We start from the raw sequence: 20071 nt of genomic DNA on the forward strand, positions 1-20071 counted from the left end.
CTACCACAGAGTACTCAATATTCATAGCAATAATTGGGGATATGACCCCGCATTCACGTTAATATTACACAATTATAAATTATACTATACATTATAAAGTTTCATTTAACTTAGTTTTAGGAAAGATCTTGGAAATATGATGGGGGGGGGAAATATATGCTCAAGGTGCTGGACGGACGTAACTAATAGGTCCCATGCTGCATATTTTCTTCAAATTTTCCAAGCCTAAAGGGTTATTTTTTCGATTCTTCTGCGATGGTTTTGGGTATTAATTTGGGAGGAAATGCTCGTCTGGTTCAAAATTTGTTTATATGTTGGAGAACAAAAAGTGTTTTATTTATCCGATGTAAACTGTTTCTAACAAATTTATATACAATAGCTTTTTTAGGTATTCTCATGTGTAGATGGTTCGTGGTGTGTAATATACTGCGCCCTGTAGTCACGGTTTCAGTAGTTTTACGTTGACGTTGTACAGCCCAAAACGCTTCCTCCTGCGGGCAAATTTGGGGCCAGAGTTTGTTAGTGTTGATGTCTCTTGCTTCTTTGCAGAACCTGCACGTGCAGTGTTGGGCTACACCAGTCCTATCAACCAATATTAAATTGTTGTATGTACGTCTAAACGGATTATCTACGGATAGGGATGGTGTGACAGTGGCGGCCGCAAGGCCTTCCGCACCTCGTCGACCTATTGTGCTCTTCTAATTTTATAAATCACTGGCCAGCTTCAGTTGTTGATCAATCTCCGTAGCGTTGCCAGTGGCTCCTTATTATAGGATGTTGCGACTTTTCCTCTCATAGTTGCAGGAATCTACACCTACATAGGTCCTAGCAGTTCTGCCGTTTCCTCTTCTTTCTGGCAGTATCTGTATAGTATTTCTTCTGTCTGTACTATCCGATGCATGTGCCTTCTTAGGCGGCAGTGCCCTGTCAGGAGTCCAACCAGAATCCTGGTCTGTTGAGGTTACCCTCCAGCAGTAATTCATTTGTAAGTCTTGTATATGTGTAATGTTGTGTTTTCTGTTACTCTCGGAGGCGTATTCAAAATTAAAAAAAAATGCTTCTGTGAGGTGAAGTAGGGTGGACCACGATGCGCTCCTCTAATTTTATAAACTGACCCTTTACGAGTAATATGTCAATGTGACATGAACACAACTACAACCATGAAACACTGATGAATTGTGATAAAAGCAGTCCGAATCCAACCATCCACCTAAATCGCATGAAAAAACTATGTCACCAGGCACTATAACTGAATGGTCTAAAAACGTAACATACCTTAGACTCCAAATTTCAAAAACAATAAATAGCTATAAAACAATTCTTCCCCCTATTGTCGAATTGCTCAAGTATGAACGCAAGGTATAAAATGCTAATTTGTATGAATATAGTAGCCTGGAGTTAATCTGCAAACCTAATGTCAACAATCGTCAGATTGTACAAAATAAATTTTTGCGATTAACGACCTTTTTCCTTCGTTACACAAAAATCCAGGACTTGCACGAAATAGAACGTATTCTGCTCATTTCTGAGGACGTCAAACAATTTGCAACTAAATCACAAATTTATGCAGAGCAGTATGTCAATATGAAATAAACATGCAAACATGAAGCATTGTAGAATAAAAGGAGCCCAAATTCATTACTATTCGTTAAATTACTAATACGTTTTCTATTATGTATTTAATTAGTTACTACACTAGGGATAGGGATAAATGAGGTGGCCACAACGGGTTCTGCTCCTCGCCCTGGGTAGATCTATTGTGCTCCTCTAAGTTTATAAATCACTGGCTAGCTGTTGGCTGTTAATCAACCTCCATAGCATTGCCAATATGTATGTGTATATATGTATTAATCAATAAATACGCGATAAAGCTCAGGTATAAACAGTACAGCTTTCTCACACTCCGTCCATAAATAATAAAAAAATACTTTGCTTATAATTTTTGAAAAAGGGAGAAATGAAGGGTTGTGACGAGGAAGAAGCAGGGGGACGGGGCTTGTCACCCTACCACACCCCCGCGCATCATCGATCCTAGTCATATCTTTTCCTTTCTTTACGGACTTGTGGTTCCCCCCTGATTTCTTTGGGAGAAAACTGACCATGGCACCGAGGGGGCGAAATTGTCCAGCAACGAACTGATTGCCCCCACGTTTTGAAAGGATGGCAAAACGGTCCAGATAGCCCCGTGCTGTTTTTTTTCTTTTTCGAATCACACACAAGATGGGAAATAACTCGATTCGAAAGTTCTATTTTGGCTTCACGCCTCGTCCTAACGTCTAATGATGTAGTAGAGCTTTGTGCTAAAAATACTCATTGTGTGCGGTCTAATACATATCTATATCTTATGGTGATAAACAATAAAGCAGTCCCTTTTAATGATCTTTTGGCGAATATGAGCGTCTCCAGATCCGTCCACTTCATAAAAATCTCGTCTCTTCAATTTGTTTGATCCATTTTACAACAGTAAACGCATCATCGCCGGAAAATGAAACTGTCAAATCCTGTAAATCTCTTATCGAAAAGCATAGGGATTCGGGAGAATTTTGTCTTGATTTTTTTCGGCATATTTACTTCTCTTCGTATTGTCTTCTTTTCTTTATATGCGTCACTTTTGTTTATTCGAAACGAAAGTTCAAATTTTCAAATCCGAGAACCGACACAAATCGAGACCAAAAACAAAAACCAACTAACCTCCTCCTAGCAAGCGAGCAGCCCCTAATTTGTAGGAAAATTAGATAAGTTAGTGGCTATTGAAATTGTACTCGAAATGACTTATAAATTTTATTGATTATAAGCAACAAAAATAAAACTTAAGCTTTCAATTTGAACAAAATGTAATTATTTCGACACAACAGACGCGATAAACGTCTATCCTTTTTAACAACCAAATCTTAACGTTTCGATCTTTATTGCGATCATCTTCAGGGCCTGGGATTTACAAACATTATTTAAATTTAACAAATACATGTAGAATGTGGAAAAAAGGTAATTTATATAATGCAAAAAAATATTTTTTTATATTCAATCAAAGTATTTCTACTCACTCAAAGTGTTTGTTTTCTGCGTAACACTATCTATGTAGTTTAGTTTTGCATTTACTTTTACAGTATTAACGAATTTATTTAAATTGTTTATCAAAACCTCACTAAAGACCAGAAATACATACTCACAGTAAATTGTTTTCCAATGATCCTGATTTTGAGCTTTTAGCTCATCATCAGGTTGTAGATGAGCTAAACCCTGAAAATCCGGATCGTTGGAAAACAACTTTCTGTGAGTTGGAACTATGTTTTTAAAAGAATTGAACATCGCACTCACTCCACCATTCATCATTTTCATAAATACATAGGCAAACGTCGGGAAAAATCATTGATATAACTGACAAAATCGTATGATTGAAAATGACCGAACTATAAATTTAAAATTCGACTATTTAATTTTTGTTTATTTCTTTCTTCCTACTTTTATTTCAATATTATAGAAAATAACCGTAATTATTAATATATATTTTTGTTTGTTTCAGGTAAGACTGTTTTCTATTCAGCCAGCAAATATTTAATGCATGATCCAAGTAAGCCACTAGTTGATAATATATAATATAAACTATTATACTATTTTCTGCCCAAAGCTAATTTTAATTTTCCACGATAATTCTTAAATAATTTATCTTCTTGTATCACAAGTTAGTGAGAAATTTTTTATATCTAAATGTTTAGAAAGAGTATTTTCATGGAGGTTCTTTACACAATATTCTAATAGACTTTTGATAGGTCTGTCAACCGGGCATGCTTTTAAACAAAAACGTTTCCCACCCTCTATTTATCTTATCCTGAAATCATGCCTAACAGCTTCCGAATGAGGTGCTGCAACATTTTCTCTGAATTCATACCGATAAGCAGGCGTCCCTCAAGGTAGCATTCTTGGACCCATGCTTTATGTAGAGTCTAAAGGGGGGCACTCTAGTCCTCTTCCCGGGGGTGGCTTTGGTCGGCTCGCGCGGGTTGGGCGTGTGATTGGACACTGGCCGTATGCACCAAAGCAAAGCCAAATAAACCACCTTTCATCAAATATACTGCTGACCTACTTGCTACCACAATTTCGTCCTTTAGCCCGAATCCTATCCAAGCTATCTCCTACATCCAAGAATCGAGGACTGGTGGAAAAAGTGGAGGACAAGACTGAATGTACAAAAATAACCGTCAACACTAACAGCACACAAGACTTAACTGCGGCCAATTTGGACATACACATTATAACTGGTGGGGTTATGCCAAGCCATCTAACATCCAGCGCATCCAATCTTTTCCATCAAAAATGCTCGGACAAATAGTGAAATCTCCTTACTACTTCACTAATCTTGCAACCCAGACATCTACCGAGACTTACCCCCATTTTTGACTCCGTCTGGAAATGAAAATTTTTCAACCGCTTGTTGAAAAAGCAATACGTGCTTTTATTCCATTCGGCACAGCTTAGCAATGCGATTCCGGATTTTCTATCTACACAGCCACGAAAACTAAAGACCGAAGCTGACTAGATGCTGATTCCGACATCCTTCTCCAGCTATCAAAAATTAAACCTAACAAATCCAAACTGTGCAGGTTAAAAATCAACCTCATTCTTCCCATTAATTCATTAATCATTAATGATCAAATTAATACTTTCGAAATTGACTCGAGTTTTTACATACCTATTGGTTCCGATCTGTCCAATTTGATTTTTGTATTCCGGATTTTGTATATAAAGTTATCAATATCAATCTAATGATTATTTTCATAGTGATATCCCTCTCCAATTAGGAATGGACTAGCTATCCTAATTTATTTAATTTACTACGTGCACTATAAGCTAAAAAGGCTGGCTAAAAAGTTGGGGAAGCCCTGGATTAGATACATGTTCAATCGAAAGTACCTTAATTTCATACATTAAATTTTTGTTGTCAGTTTGAAATTGAAAATGTAATAACCGTAGGATACTTGTGGGTGGTGATATAATTGAGTTGTTGTGGCAATCTTCAGTTTTAGGGATCTTGTTTAAAGCGTAATGTTATTTGGCGGCGATCAAGATTTAACCTCCAACTGGCTTATATTGGCAATTTTAAAAGATTATCCGGAGAAGAGAAACCAATTTCTCCGAAATTAAGTCTCATCTTGGTTTTTAATTTTTTTGTCCCACTACAGTAACCCCCAGCAGTGGGGAATTTTATTGTTTTTCTTTTAACCCATTCCCATTATGATTACAGGTTTTTTCTAACTTTGTATTATATTACATCAATATTTTCTTTGGTTTTTTTACATTTAACTATAATATTCAAGATTAAGTAATTTTATTTACATTAGATGCAATAAATTAATTACTTATGATACAATTAATGATACGATTCGGAGATCGTGAGATGCGGTCAGGTGTGACGTAGGTTTTAGAAAAACATTTTCTTCATCGTGCCAACGTTTCGATCTTTATTGAGATCATCTTCAGGGCTCAACGTGTTTGTTTTCCTTGTATAGGTGTCGTTCTCAACACGACACTCAAGAATGATACATCTACACGGAAAACAAACATTTTGAGCCCTGAAGATGATCTCAATAAAGATCGAAACGTTGGCACGATAAAGAAAATGTTTTTCTAAAACCTACGTCACACCAGACCGCATCTTACGATCTCCGAATAATCATTGACTAACGGTCACTAAACACCACACATTAATGATAAGTATACATTTTTAGAGTTTAGTGATATTCAATGAATTAACGAAACTCAAACAGTCTTCTTTATATTGGCAAATTAACCTGTTTTCATCCTCTGGCCATCATTGGCCATGTCCTTCATCACCTATTGCTCTCGTACAGCCCACACTCCTGAATGATGCACGTCTATGAACGTTCCCCACCTCCACAAGGACATTCTGCATTTTTTCTGATGTGCATGCATTTCAAATATGCTCTATTTTTCCCGTGACCCGAGAGTGCCATAGTTGTCTTGTTCGGTCAAAGATGGCGTCCGTTCTATCGTGAACTGATGGAAAGTACCTTCTCGTAATTATGCCCTCATCTGCCTTTATCCACACATCGTTCCATCGTAAGCTTAGCTTTTCTTCACTTTAATGTAGGAACGAGGTACTTTTACAAAAGAAATAGCTGTTTTCCTTTTTTGCCGTATCTTTCGCCAGCTTTTTCATTTCCCTGTTCCACCTGAGCCACCTCGGGAAAATCTTCCAGCGTCGATTTTTTCGCAGTTCCAATATCGTAATTGATTCTGCAGATAGGTTGTGATTTGTATGGTCTCGAAACCCAGTAAGGGAGACTGCACTATCCGTTTTTAGCTGCTGTGTTTTTTCACCATGACCGTTGTAGCGTCAAAACCATCCTAAGGCCTCCATTAATTGCTATTAGCTCCACCAGTTAATTGGTAAACCATGAACTTTCTTTGCAAAACTTTATTTGATTTCCGTCCTGGTTAAGTACCGCTGCGCATCCCACCACTGCGTTTTAATGTTTGTGAACTGCAATTTTTTTAATAAGAATTTTACCTGGAAGTTGATAGTTGCTAATGTTTTGTGTATATTATGTAGCCCAATAGAATAACCTTTATTGTTGAGGAAATGTAAAGCAGGATATTATTTTTCAGAATAATTGATATGTATTTGGATAGATAATTTGCAACTTTGCACAATTATAATTGTTACTTAACACAAAATCAATGTATTTGACTACAATTCCGATGAATCATTCAATTCTAGCTTGAAGTAGATTTGTGAAAAAATACGACACAGTGGCAGGACTTAATGTGAATTTAAGTCCACCAGGGGCCAGTATATTACGCTTAGTGCATAGAATAGTGCAAATTTGAGAAGGTACCGTTTCAAAACGGCCATACACATTTATGCCAGATCGTAAACTGAGAGACCAGACTATATTTAAAAGAGGCTATAAATGGTTTTTTAAACGTACAATTCCACTCCATACACGACTATCCATCCTGCAAAGGTAAATTAAATCGGACACATGGATTCTGCAGGACGTGAGCAGAAAGGCAATAAAGAACGACATATGTTGGTCATATCGGTCATCCCAGGCTTTTCGAAAAATTCGTAATGACCAGTAAATTTTTTCTGTGCTTTCCTTCATATTTCATTTAATACATCAATAGAGTCAGCGAAATGTCGATAAAATTCTATTGTAAGCAAATTAATAACTTTTTGGCCGTATAATTGATTTATTTTCATAGATTATAATATATTGTATTGTCTGTGTAACATCTTATTTAAAAGAAATTGTATTAACAGTTTTCTCCTTATGTTTTCTCTACGTTTTATAAAAACTTAATCCAAGAAATGCTCTATCGCGATTTGTTTAGATCGTAAATAAATTTACCATATATATTTGAACGTTGACGACAGTTAAAAAAAAATCTCGCTTGTTGGGGATAAGGAAATTTATTCTAATTCCCCCTTCTGTTCTTCGTAACAGACTTTTAATAGGATTTAGCCTGGCCTATCTGACTCCGAGGGGTTTAATTTGGATTTTTAATCTTAAGAAGAGCGTTATTGTTTGCTCGGATCGTTAATGTCGTGATATGCTGCATAATTATCACGTACGGAACAATTCATTAAAAGGCAGATACTTTTTATGTACCACGTTGTTACATAGGTCTTTGAGCATAAAAACCGTTTCATTTCGCATATAATTTGAGCCGTTGTATGACGTACATTTCACACATTTTTCAACTAATATTCGGATTTTTTACGTTTTATGAAGGATATAAATAGGGTAAGGCAAGAAACTGTTGCTTCAAACAGTGATATTCCATAATTTTTTGGCTTTATCAAGGATATAAATTTTAAATATAAATTCCTGGTGAGGCAGGAAGCTGTAGTTCCAAACAATGATATTCCATAAATTTTATGAATGTTTCGACAAGAATTTGTGTATTGTAAGGACGTTACAAGCAGAAAAAATTGCATCTTATTAAATTCACTAGTTTCGTGGTCCGCTTGACCAATTAATATCTTACAATTAATTAAGGTTTTCAGTTGAGATAGAAGTCCGAGTGGATCGAGGTCACGATAGCTCAAGTGGTAGAGCAGCGGCGTATCAAGCCGAAGATGGTGGGTTCGAATCCCGCTCGAGCCATTGACTTTTCTACCTCAACTGAAAACCTTAATTAATTGCATCTTAAGTTGACATTATATAAGCTTTCAAAAGCAATCTTCTAAAAAATTGGCGCGATATCAAGGATATAAGTAGGGTTAGGCAGAACGCTGACGTTTCGAATATTATTAAAAATGAAATATTAAATAAACGGACTAATTTTTCAGCAAAAAATCGAATTTGGTGACGATACTTTTCAAGGAGTGTTTCCAGACCAATAATATTTCTAAAAATGGCGCGACATTAGGAATAAAAGTAGGGAATGGCGAGACACTGACTTCTTTCCTTTATTCGAATTTCACCTGTTCCAATTGTGAAAAGATTTAACAGAAAAGAATGGTTATTCAAGATTATATATTCAAGATTATGTTAACATATTTTTCTTACGTTTGATTACGTGTATCTAACTATACGTATGTGTATATTTAGAATACCTTTAGAATACGTATACGTAACTGATAAGTTATCAACGAATAACCGTGTAAAAAATGGACTTGTCAAATCTGCCCGTATTATTCTATGTATCAGAAATAACGATGCAGTAGGCACGCAAGGTCGGTATATGTTAACATGAAAGGATCTTATTTCAAACTGGCCTTCTCTCCTGAAAAACAAAAACAAAATTTAACGTCGCTTTTATTAAGTATGTCAATTAAAACAAACATTAGACCCACGATATCGGTATCGATTAGGAAGTTTGATGAATTTGTAGTTCAGATTTTTTCAATTAATTACATAGGGGGCTAAAAATGTTTTTGCTAAACCATACGCTTCTCGTTTTTCCGTATGGAGCGTACTAAGCACGTTCTTATATATTTTATACGCCTTTATTCAAGTGTTAATGAAGACCATAAGTTTAATTGTGCTTCTATAATATCGTATTTAGATACTAAATTTATAATCCAGTAATTTATTCAGATAACAGTTTCAAACTCGACAAAATTATATAGTATGCTTATACATTCTAACAATACGACTTGTTATTTCATTGGTGTTAGCATGGAGTAAATACTATTACCCAAAAGCTACTTAGGGAAACTTAATAGGATTGAGAGCCGGTTCCACCTGGGGGACTGTATTTTATATTCTTAGCTTTGGAACAATTTTTGATTTACGGCTTCTCTTTTTAGAGATATCCTTCAAAATCCTTCCATCCGTGCTTCATTTATCTTTCATCCATGTTTAATCAACCCCAATTAATCAGAACTATGTGCTGTAGCAAAAGTCTGAAAGTTTGTTTACAACAAATGGATTCTGTATTGACTTGTAATCCGGCTTTAATTGGATTTCTACTTTTACCCCACGCAGTAAACATTTAGTATTTACGTGTATTCAGAGATGGATTGAAGGTTTATAAGGAATGAAATAAACCACGAAATTCCGGCGATTTTAATAATTAATTTAATGGCCGTTTTAAATTCACATCAACTCGTATTGAAATAGGAGGCATTAACCCTTTATTGTCTAATGTTGCCTTAGAGCAAGGCGAAATTTAGCAATTTAATTAAAAGGTAAGAGGGAAAACCGTGGGTTTAGTGATAGAGAGTTTAGATTTGCGCCAAATACACGGGCAGAAAACAGAACAGGAACAACAGTACACCTTCCTTAAACTCACAGGATTTCCCCTGACCTTAAACAAAATTGGTAAATTTGGTATTGCTCTGAATCGGTTTAGGGCAAGAAAGGGTCAAAGTGGTTTCCGGGACAGAAGGTATAGAAGGAAATGAACAGGTTGACCAACTAACCAAAACAGGGGCAGCCCTTTCACTCTGGGACCAGAACAACTAGCTGCATCGGAGTGTGTGGAAAAATAGCTTAAAAAAACAAGTACTGGACGAAAGCACCAGGCAAGCTAAGAGATTTCCAAATCTCTGTAAAGGAAGGCGAAGAAATTCCTCTCTCTCAGCAGGAAAATATATACCGGCCACTGACCTCAAAATTATCTAAAGCAGGAACATAAGCATACCAACTTTGCCAGGAGGAACCAGACATCGTCAGCCTTCTCACCCTGGGCCTTGAACAACTTGGTGATTGGAGTGTGTGGAAAAATGCGAGGCGAAGGCAAAGACTGCAAGGAGGCCCTGACAGAAGTCAGTGACACTAAGGACCTGACCCTGGCAAGGGTCCCTGAACACGCCAAAAAGGGGTCCATTTTAAAATGAGTCCAAAACCTGGTGGAACAATACCACAGGGTATAAGGCACGCGAAGAGATTTATAAAAGGACCATTCGCAAAACTTACAAAGGAACTACTGGAAGGCAACCGCAACCGAACCAGGATTCTGGTTGGACTCCTGACAGGACATTTCCACTTAAGAAAGCACATGCACCGGATAGGAGTACAGACAGAAGAAACACTGTGCAGATACTGCCAGGAAGAGGGGGAGACCGCAGAACACATTCTATGTTTCTGTGAAGGTCTACGTAGGTGGAGGTTCTTGTAACTAGAACAAGAAAAACTACAAGAAAGATCATACACTAAGGAGGCGCTGGCAAAGCTATGGAGGCTGATTAACAACCTGAGGCTGGCCAGTGCGTTATAAATAACGCAGGCACAATAGATCTATTCAGGTCGGGGAGCAGTCTGCCTTGTGGCCGCCTCTGTTATACCTATTCCTATTTCCCACTCTGCATATAGCTTTCCGATCTCACACCTTCTTTACCGCTTTATTACTTTATGAATCACGCTTTGAATGATGCATACAACAAAAAGAATTCTTCCAATTCTAAATTTTTAAAATGTAATCCCACTCGGGCTTGTTCATGCTTATGGGCATCTTTCCCCCCACCTACTTTCTCATACTGCACAGTTACCACACTGACTGGTCTTTCCGATTCATTGAAGACAGTTCCCTCTCTGCATATTCTCAAATCGTGCTGGAGTACGTCAGGATAGCTTTCGTACCACCCATACCATACTCGGTTTCATATTGCAACACACCCTCAAACCAACACACTCACAAAGCAGATGACACTAACTCCTGCCAGTCCACTCGAAACTTTTAACAACACCTCGCACTACTAGCGTCTTAAGACTAAAAGAAAACAATAAAATTTTAACACAAACAAATCCATCCATATCTTCACTCTTTGTAAAAAGATCATCAACTTAAATAGTACTCTCTCACACTCTCCCAACTGGTGACAAGGTGCGGTATCTCTGACTGTACTTCGACAAACGTCTGAGGTAGAATCCTCACACCTGAACAAAACGTCAAAAAATTATGATACACTCTTGTACTTCATCACAAATGGTTTAATTTACCTCTCGAAAGTAAAAGGCAGTTTTACAACACGATACTTAAGCCGATATGGACTTAATGACTCGAAGTGTGGGGTCCAGCCAAAAATTCCAACATACGTCGATCCAAACCGCCAAATCCTTAAACTTAACACTTCATTTTATGTATCGAACGAAACTACTTAAACAGACCTCGTTCAAGATGAAATCCGTTCCCGTCAGAGGAAATTTCTCAAAACCCTCCCAACCTCCCTTAATAAAAACGTAGGCTTTGCCGAATTGTCTGGAAATAACCGAATTTCTTCAACAAAGAAAAAACTAGCCACGTCATAAAACATAAGTTATATTAAATTCACCTCACAGTCTATTCACAACCGGATTAAGTTTATAATAGACTTAAGTGGAGGTAGTGAATATAGGAAGTGAGGTATGCGAGAGAATGAAGGGAAAGAAAATGGTACAGGGAGGTATATTGCTTCATGAATTTCTCGGAAAATATTACTGTACCAAACGATCCGAGGCCTATCTCCCATTGTTATTGGACCATAATAATTTCTAAAATAAATGCATTTAACTTTATATCTTTCTTCCTTTATATTATTATTATACCGGGTGATTATTTATAAACTACCCCCGTTTTATTTATTTTGTTTGGAAATTAATAAAAAAAAGGACTAGTCTTTATATAACTATTTACGTAGAATCTGAATATGAAGTTTTCTTATTCTATTTTGATTTTTTTTATATAGTACATACTTTATTGTATCAAAATGAAATTTTAATTTTGCCGTATGTACATTAAGTAGGGGGCGTTAGACCCTAATTCTTGTGGAACATTATGTCGGATTATGTCCTATGACAGACCCATCTTGTTTTCACAGTATAGTAGCACGTACAAATTAATTTAAAAATAATAAATATAATGGAGAAACGAATATTTATAGTTTAGCAAATAGTAAGGACTAAAGAAAAAATAGTGCATTTATATTATTTACAATGTTTTTGGGGGCGTCGGTGGCCGCAACGGTTTAGGCCCATCACTGTAAGACGAAGCTCCCAGGTTCGAATCCAGCGGCCCTGCATTCGAACCCGACATACTTTCAAAAACACCGGCACCCTGAGGATTGATATGACCTTTGCTGTTGCGAACCCTCATAGAAAAAAAAAATTAAAAATTGTAAATAATCCATATATGTTTTAGTGGTCAATTGACCAAGTTACTTCTTTCAATTAATTATTCTTTTTATGTAAGGTCTTGGTTGAAATAAAAAGTCAGTGTCACGAGCGGGATTCGACCCACGTGCTATCGTGACTTCAAGTCTCAAAAGTTTGGTCCAAATCCTTAACCAGCTTGGTCGTCCCCTTTGCTAATCAAGTGTTTAATCAAACATATTAATTTGATAAAATAAATAATATTATTTACATTTTTCAAGCTAAATACGTAAAAGTAACTATTACTGAATTTTTGTAAAATAAAATCGTTAAATGACATAAAACTATAGTGATAAATAAATTACTTTTGTAGATTCCATTGCTAGAGCCTTTGACGGTTTTAGGGTCTTTAGTGGTGCTAAAACGAATTTCATGTTTCACACACAAAAAATAATACTAATAAAAAAAAGAATAAATTAAAAAAAATAATAATAAGATCTAGTTTACTTGATGAAAAATATTCGGTTTTTAGAAATATTTTTGTTATTGATAAAATTTGATAACTTTTAGTATATTTTTATTGCAATTTACAAAAAAAAAAAAAATGCTATAAAATAATATGTGAGATTTGAGCAAGTAGAAAGGCGAAATAAAAATATTAAATAAAGGTATGGGTTGAGTTAAAAAGTCAGTGTCACGAGCGGGATTCGAACCCACGACATTTGAAAAATGGCAAAAAGGAGGGAAAATTCGAAAGGTTGGGTTGAGGCGGGAAGTTGGTGTCCGAGTGGTGAAGTCACGATAGCTTAGGTGGAGCAGCGTCGTATTCAGTGGTATCAACGGATTTGTCCAAAACCTTTTAGTTTTGGAGTTATCATTGTTTTTATGAAGCAAGATCATGAAATCTTAAAAAATCATAAAAAGAGGAATAACTCCGTTGAGATGGACCATAGTTAATTAGTACTTTTTGGTTCCATTTTGAACGTTGAATCTACTGGCAAAGTTTGTAACACGAGTAGCCGTACACCCTGTATATATCAGAATCCACCAGTTTCGCGCGGTGGTTCAAGAATATCATCTTCACTCCAATAAAAAATTGAAACGTTAAAATAAACAAAATCGAAGTTTTAACTTTCATCCTATTGAAATTCTATTCTATATTTCCAATGTTTTACACTTGGCCTTTACTGCCTTTACATTTTAATGGTGACTAAAGTCGCAAGGCAAGTTTGTGAGGTAACAGAGCTTAGATAAAAATTGATCGATACATTTTTGACACTCCACGGATTACAATAAATGTTTCTAAAAAACAAATACAAAGTTTGGTCGCAAACTAAAATGCAACGATTCAGTTGATCTGAATTGGTCAAAATCTAGAGTTCAACTGAAAAGGGCCTAAAAGCAGGAAAACTAGTACTTCGAAATAGAAAGAAATAACAGGAAAACCCTTTTATAATCTAACAAATGAAAGAAATTGCTGTACCATTACAGAGAGGAAAAAGAAAAATATTCTTTGAGAACTAACAATAAAAATAGTTTTTTGCAACGAGTTAGGTCGAGGAAATTTGTGAGCTAAACTAGGCTAAATATTAAACATTTTAAGGTAAATTCAGAGAGCCGAATTTAAAATATTCCCCCTCGAGGCAAAAACAAAATAGATCTTTAAGTATTTACGTAAAAAAACATTGTCGCATAAAACCGACTGTAAGTTGTTTTCTGTCGTGAAAAAAGTAAATAGTACCCCTGGTGGGACTCGAACCCACAATCCCCGGTTTAGGAGACCGATGCCGTATCCATTAGGCCACAGGGGCGCTTGGTGGGAGTCGCAGACCTGGCTCCAAATAAATTTCAACGCAAGCGTCAAATATTGTTATTCAATTTCGGCAAAAAAACCAACTTAAAATTTAAAATTTGGCAACTTTTTTAAAAAAAAGACCGTAAAGCACAATTGGACTTCGTTAAATTTTAAAACGGCTCTTTCTATCGATTACCGCGCTGTTACAGAACTGCGAACTGGTCCGCATAATTAATTCTCCTTTTCGATAATATCGCTTTTTCTATTCCGATAAAACGGAGGAATTATTCAAACATTTAACACACCGTTAAATTTAATCTGATCAGTCAAAACCAAATAAAAACCGATGCTCAAAATTGGTTTGCACCCGGCTGCCCGCGGACTTTTACCAAGTCCCGCACGCAATCCTTGGATCACAAAGCAATCATGATTTGCACTTTGACCTATCCGTGTAGATTATCCGGGATAAAATAAATCCCTTCATGTTTGGAATTGAATCATTTACGAATCCGTATTGTACTACGACGCACACGTGCGAGTATGCAAATGGCATTAATAAACATACAAACACAATGATTATTTGGAGATCGTGAGGTTTCTGGTGTGATGTAGGTTTAGACAAAATTTTCAATTAATTAATCTTTAATTAAGATTTGGTCGAGATAAAAAAGCCAGTGTCATGAGCGGGATTCGAACTCCGAAATTTGGTGTCCGAGTGGAGTTTTCTTCCTTAAAGATTAATTAATTGAAAAGAATTTATTTGGTCAATCGGACCACGAAACCTAATAAAAGCAATAAACAAAATGAACTATACGTCCCTAAAGCTTCCTGTGGACATATCATTTATCGCCGAGAATCAAATAGATTACACGACATTTGAAAAATGGCAAAAAGGAGGAAAAATTAAAAAAAGGTGGGTTGAGATGGGAAGTTAGTGTCCGAGTGGATCGAAGTCAAGATAGGTCAAGTGGTTAGAGCAGCGGCGTATTTAGCCGAAGGTCGTGGGTTCGAATCCCGCTCGTGACACTGACTTTTTTATCTCAACCAAAACCTTAATTAAAGATCAATTAATTGAAAATAATTTATTTGGTCAATCGGACCACGAAAGGTAATAGAGGTTTAGAAAAACTTTTCTTTATCTGGCCAAGGTTTCGACCTTTATTGAGATCATCTTCAGGGCCTGGGATTTACAAACATTGTTTAGATTATACAAATACATGTAAGATGTGAAAATGAATTTATACAATGATGTACAAAATGTGCGTTTTGGGTGTAGATATGTCACAGTTGTGTGTCGTGTTGAAGTGTTAGTGAGATGTTTTTTTAATTTTTTATTATTATTATTTTTGTTAATAATATATGTTTGATTTTTTTGATTTTGAAGGAGTGAAGAAAAACTAGGGGTACAAATTTATTTTTCTATGAGGAGTCGTTCTTTGTGGTGGAAGGGGCCGACTATGGACTATTTTCAGGATTATTATAGACGAGATTATTAGGGAAAGGATAAGTTGTTGGGATTTAGACTATGTAGAAATTTTTTAAAGTGTGGAATGTAATGATTGTTTTTCATGTTTTGTGTGTTAATGATATCGAATTTGATTTATGATATTAGCATAACTGCGGCTGAGTTTACATTTATCTGTTCTGCAATTGATGCTATGTTTATTTCTGTTGGTGTATTTTTGTTATGTTCTGTGTGTAATATTTTTGGTCATTTTCTGTTGTGTCTCTATAATCTAAAATGTTCTTTGAATCGATTTTTAAATGCCTTTTTAAAAATCTTTTAAAAGTCACACCGTCTAGTGATTTGTCTCTGTATTGATATGCCACGGATCCATTAAATGTCATAATGGTTTTATACTCGTTAAAGTTACACGTCTCTTAAGTGTACAAGGTACTAAATCTTCCCAACCACCAGCTTCCTAAAATAACAGGATTATTAGACTCAAAATCTCATGGATTCATCCTGGAACCCTTTGGCTCGTCAATTACATCTCAATGCCAATTTTCCTCTGGAAAATCTGAATGAATGGCCTTTTTTTTCTTTCTAACTTGAACCAAAATAACCGTATCTCTCACGCTATTTTGCTCAAACTCAGAATTCCTCCATATTCATACTATATAAATATCTCGTTTTTAATCAAAACTTCTTTAATATGTATGAGAATACTAAAATTTACTCCGTTCCTTTTGCTCGTTGTTTTTTTATTTTTTAAATTAGATGCGAATAGCTTGCCCTTGGTTACAACTCTACAAGAGATTACAGCCCCAACCTATGCTCCTTATGCAAAAAACAAGATAGAGAAGACACTTCATTTTTTGGAAGAAAGTTCGATTTTACATGATCCAAAATTCAGAGAGAGACATTTAGTCTTAGGCTCTATAATAAGAGAATACGTAATGTCCTCTTTAAATAATCCTCATTGTTTCAGTTGAGTAAATTTTGCTAAAGAAGCCCGGAGTAAGAAAGAACTAGTTTCCTATATGAATTATTAAAGCCTCTTTTATATTATTTTATTCTCATTTCAATTTTAAAGTTAAAGGTTCATTCAGTTGATCCAGACAGATCCAGATCAACTTTATGATCAATCAATTAAGGTATTGGCTGAGATAAAAAAGTCAGTGTCTCGAGCGGGATTCGAACCCACGACCTTCGGCTAAATACGCCGCTGCTCTACCACTTGAGCTATCGTGACTTCGATCCTCTCGGACACTCTCTATCTAAACTTACAACCGTTCGAATTTTCCCTTTTTTTAGTTGTAAGTCGTTCATTTAGCCGAAGGTCGTGGGTTCCAATCCCGCTCGTTACACTGACTTTTTTTTAATCTCACCCAAGACCTTACATAGAAAGAATAATTAATAGATTGAAAGAAGTAACTTGGTCAATTGACCCCGAAAGCGTAAATGTATTTATGATCAATGTTGTTAAAAAGAAGGAGATCTACAAATGTATCGGTAAACAACGTCACGTGGTACCGACGGGACAAAGTTTCGATTCTAGGATGAAAGCTCATTGACCTTCTCTACTCAATAATTACTACTTAGTTAACTGTATACCTAGCTGTCCAAATATTTACCACCTTGTTAAAAATCGTCTATTTGACGAAAAACAAGACGTTAAATATCTTTATATACAGAGTAAGGGCAAACTATTAAACTGGGTACAAAATATAAGTAAGTATCAATTGGTTTTTAGAGAAAACAGGCATATTTAATTGTATACAGTACTAACAGATATCTCGTTCCTTCATCCGGGACATCAGTGTTGGACCTTAAGAACTTGCTTTACCTATTAGCTTCCTAGACCCAAGCAAGATTATGTTAGCTAAAGGCATTTCGTAAACTCAAAGTTGAACTTTGGTTTAGTTACCACATGTTATTTGCTTATAATGAAAGTGCTCACAAAAGGGTCAGGAAGGAAGAAATAAGTTAGACCGAGAAAGGAGGGATCAAAAGGGTTGGCAAAGGAGTATAAAATTGAATTTCATTCAACGTTTTCCCAACAAGGCACTTTTCAACAGATAATCCATCAACCCTGCCTTTTTTTAGTACAAATCTTTGGCTTTTGAAAGAAATTCGATTGTTATCACGAACAAGAATTCTCAATACTTAAAAACATAGTGAATCAATTCCTAAACATGTAGAATATCAATAGGTTATTGATTTATATTTGTAACATCATATTACCTCAGTACTCATTAAATTGAATACAACGGCTGTATCAGTACCCATCATGTCTTAGCTTAAAATCTCAATAATGTGTGTTTCTTAGTGATCTGTAGTTTCATAATTTGTTGAAGTCGTGAGGAGGTATCAAGAATGAGGTCGTTTAGAAAAACACCTTTTTCAGTTTTTTTGACCACGTTTCGACCTTTATTCGGGTCATCTTCAGGGCATAAAGTATGATGCTATTCTTGTAGCCATATTGCTTTTGTGTTGCACAACACTTTCCAATCATCTTGATAATTTTTTTTTCTAAATTACCATCTGAATAAAACAATACATTTTGCAATTTTATGGATTTCATCATAAATATTTGCAATACGTTAAATCTTGAGGACAGTTAGCAACGTCGTTACAAAGGGGTTGACATCTCTCATTTTTAATGATAATATTTTACTGTGTACTGTTTTTCTAAAATTAATATGATTAGGTGGGCGTGTATCAAAGTAGTTAAAAAATGTCCTTTCTGATCCTGAGCGAAAATTTTTATTCCTGCTGTTCCCCAAGGCTCTTTGCCATAGGAATATAGTTGAGGAATATTGTGTGAGGGGTTTTTCTTCGTAGGGTGCATTTGTTTTCGTTAATTTTTATACTCCAAAGTTTACTCCATTCACTTGCTTGCAGCTCCTAAGATACAATTGTAGGTTACGGATCAGAGGAAAGCACGGCTTTGCCGTTTGCAAAGGATGCAAGGGCAGTAGTCGGACTAGTCCGACCCTTGATTCTAAGAATCATCCGGTGAGGTAGAACGAAGGATTGTGTTAGAAGTTGTTTGGAAGGACTTCAGTTTACAGGAGACCCTTGTGCCACACGCATTGGAACGTTTGTGATATAGGAAGGACCCCATACAGTATTCTTTACGTGATAATTTCTTGATGAGGATAATAGGTCTAAAGCGAAGCACCTACTGGGTTGTGGGGTGTTGCGAGCGAAAGCCAATTGGTGGTCTGGGAGAGATTAATAATACATACTTAAAATAGGAGGTAAATCAAATGCATTTATCTTCTGTTAGATTTTACATTTTTTAGATTCAAATTTCTCATACCAATGTAGTTCTCTCTCTTTGTTGAAACTTTGTAACACGTTGTATTTAAATTTAAATTTATATTGAGTTTTGTTTCATTTAGACGGTCCTTAAATTCCGAAAATTTGTTCGATTTAGGCAAGTATACTTTAACTCTCGTTTTAATTTCTCTACCGCTTTGCCCTGTATAATTGATGTCGCAATGATAACAAACTGGTAAACCCCGCTTTTTGTTAAGTTGTCAACATTGTCTTTAGGTTATGATAGGATGTTTCTAAGTGAACACGTATCTCTAAAAGGTACTCTTGTACTGTTACTGTTACAAGGACTGTTATAACCAGGGGAAGAGGTGATTCCGAGTAGCCCCCAATTGAGGTTGGACTCGTGGTGGTCGTGGTTTTCAAAACCATGTACCTTAGCTGGGGGGGTTTACAGGAGCCAGAGATGAAGTGCCTTCTCAATATCTCCGGGGGTGGTGAAAGGCACTGCTGAAAAGCTGTCCCAGAAACCACCAAACTGCCTTTTTTAAAGTACATGTATGGATGAGCTCTTTTAAGAGCACTTCTGAACTTGGCTGTATTGCACTACCTCGCTAGCCAAGGAATGTGATAAGTTCATGAATGATATGTGCTCCTAGAGAACACTAGGCGTCTGAGAAGTTCCTTCGGGCATTGAAATCCTCATGGGTCTCAGCAGCCATGAGTACCGAAGGGAACGAATGTCCGATTTTTTTTAAAACTGGGGAGATTGTACAATGTAGAACTGTAGTAATCTCGGTTAGATAGGTCGAATAAGGAAGATTAGCGAGCCCGCATTTCATTTCCCGGCACATGGAGCCTGTCCCAAATTCTCCACCCCTGATCTCAATTTACATAAAAGATTTTTCTGCCCATTACCCACAGTTTCTCCCGCACATTGCCCGACTCCGGCTTCGAATCGAAAAATCGCCGAGGAAATCGATAAAGACCGTGAAATTTGATATTGTT

General features: G+C 36.2%; 1 protein-coding gene and 1 non-coding gene across 3 annotated transcripts in view; one reads left to right on the forward strand and one right to left on the reverse strand.

Moving 5' to 3' along the window:
- Positions 1-20071, forward strand: part of LOC106668003 (atypical protein kinase C) — a 341008-nt gene that overhangs the window by 26513 nt on the left and 294424 nt on the right. The gene's annotated exons all lie outside the window — the stretch shown is intronic.
- Trnar-ccu lies at positions 14281-14353 on the reverse strand. The gene has a single exon. It is a non-coding gene; the product is annotated as a tRNA-Arg (tRNA).

Source organism: Cimex lectularius, unplaced genomic scaffold (genome assembly GCF_000648675.2).
Source record: "Cimex lectularius strain Harlan isolate CLEC.00 unplaced genomic scaffold, Clec_2.1 scaffold88, whole genome shotgun sequence".
Lineage (NCBI taxonomy): Eukaryota > Metazoa > Arthropoda > Insecta > Hemiptera > Cimicidae > Cimex > Cimex lectularius.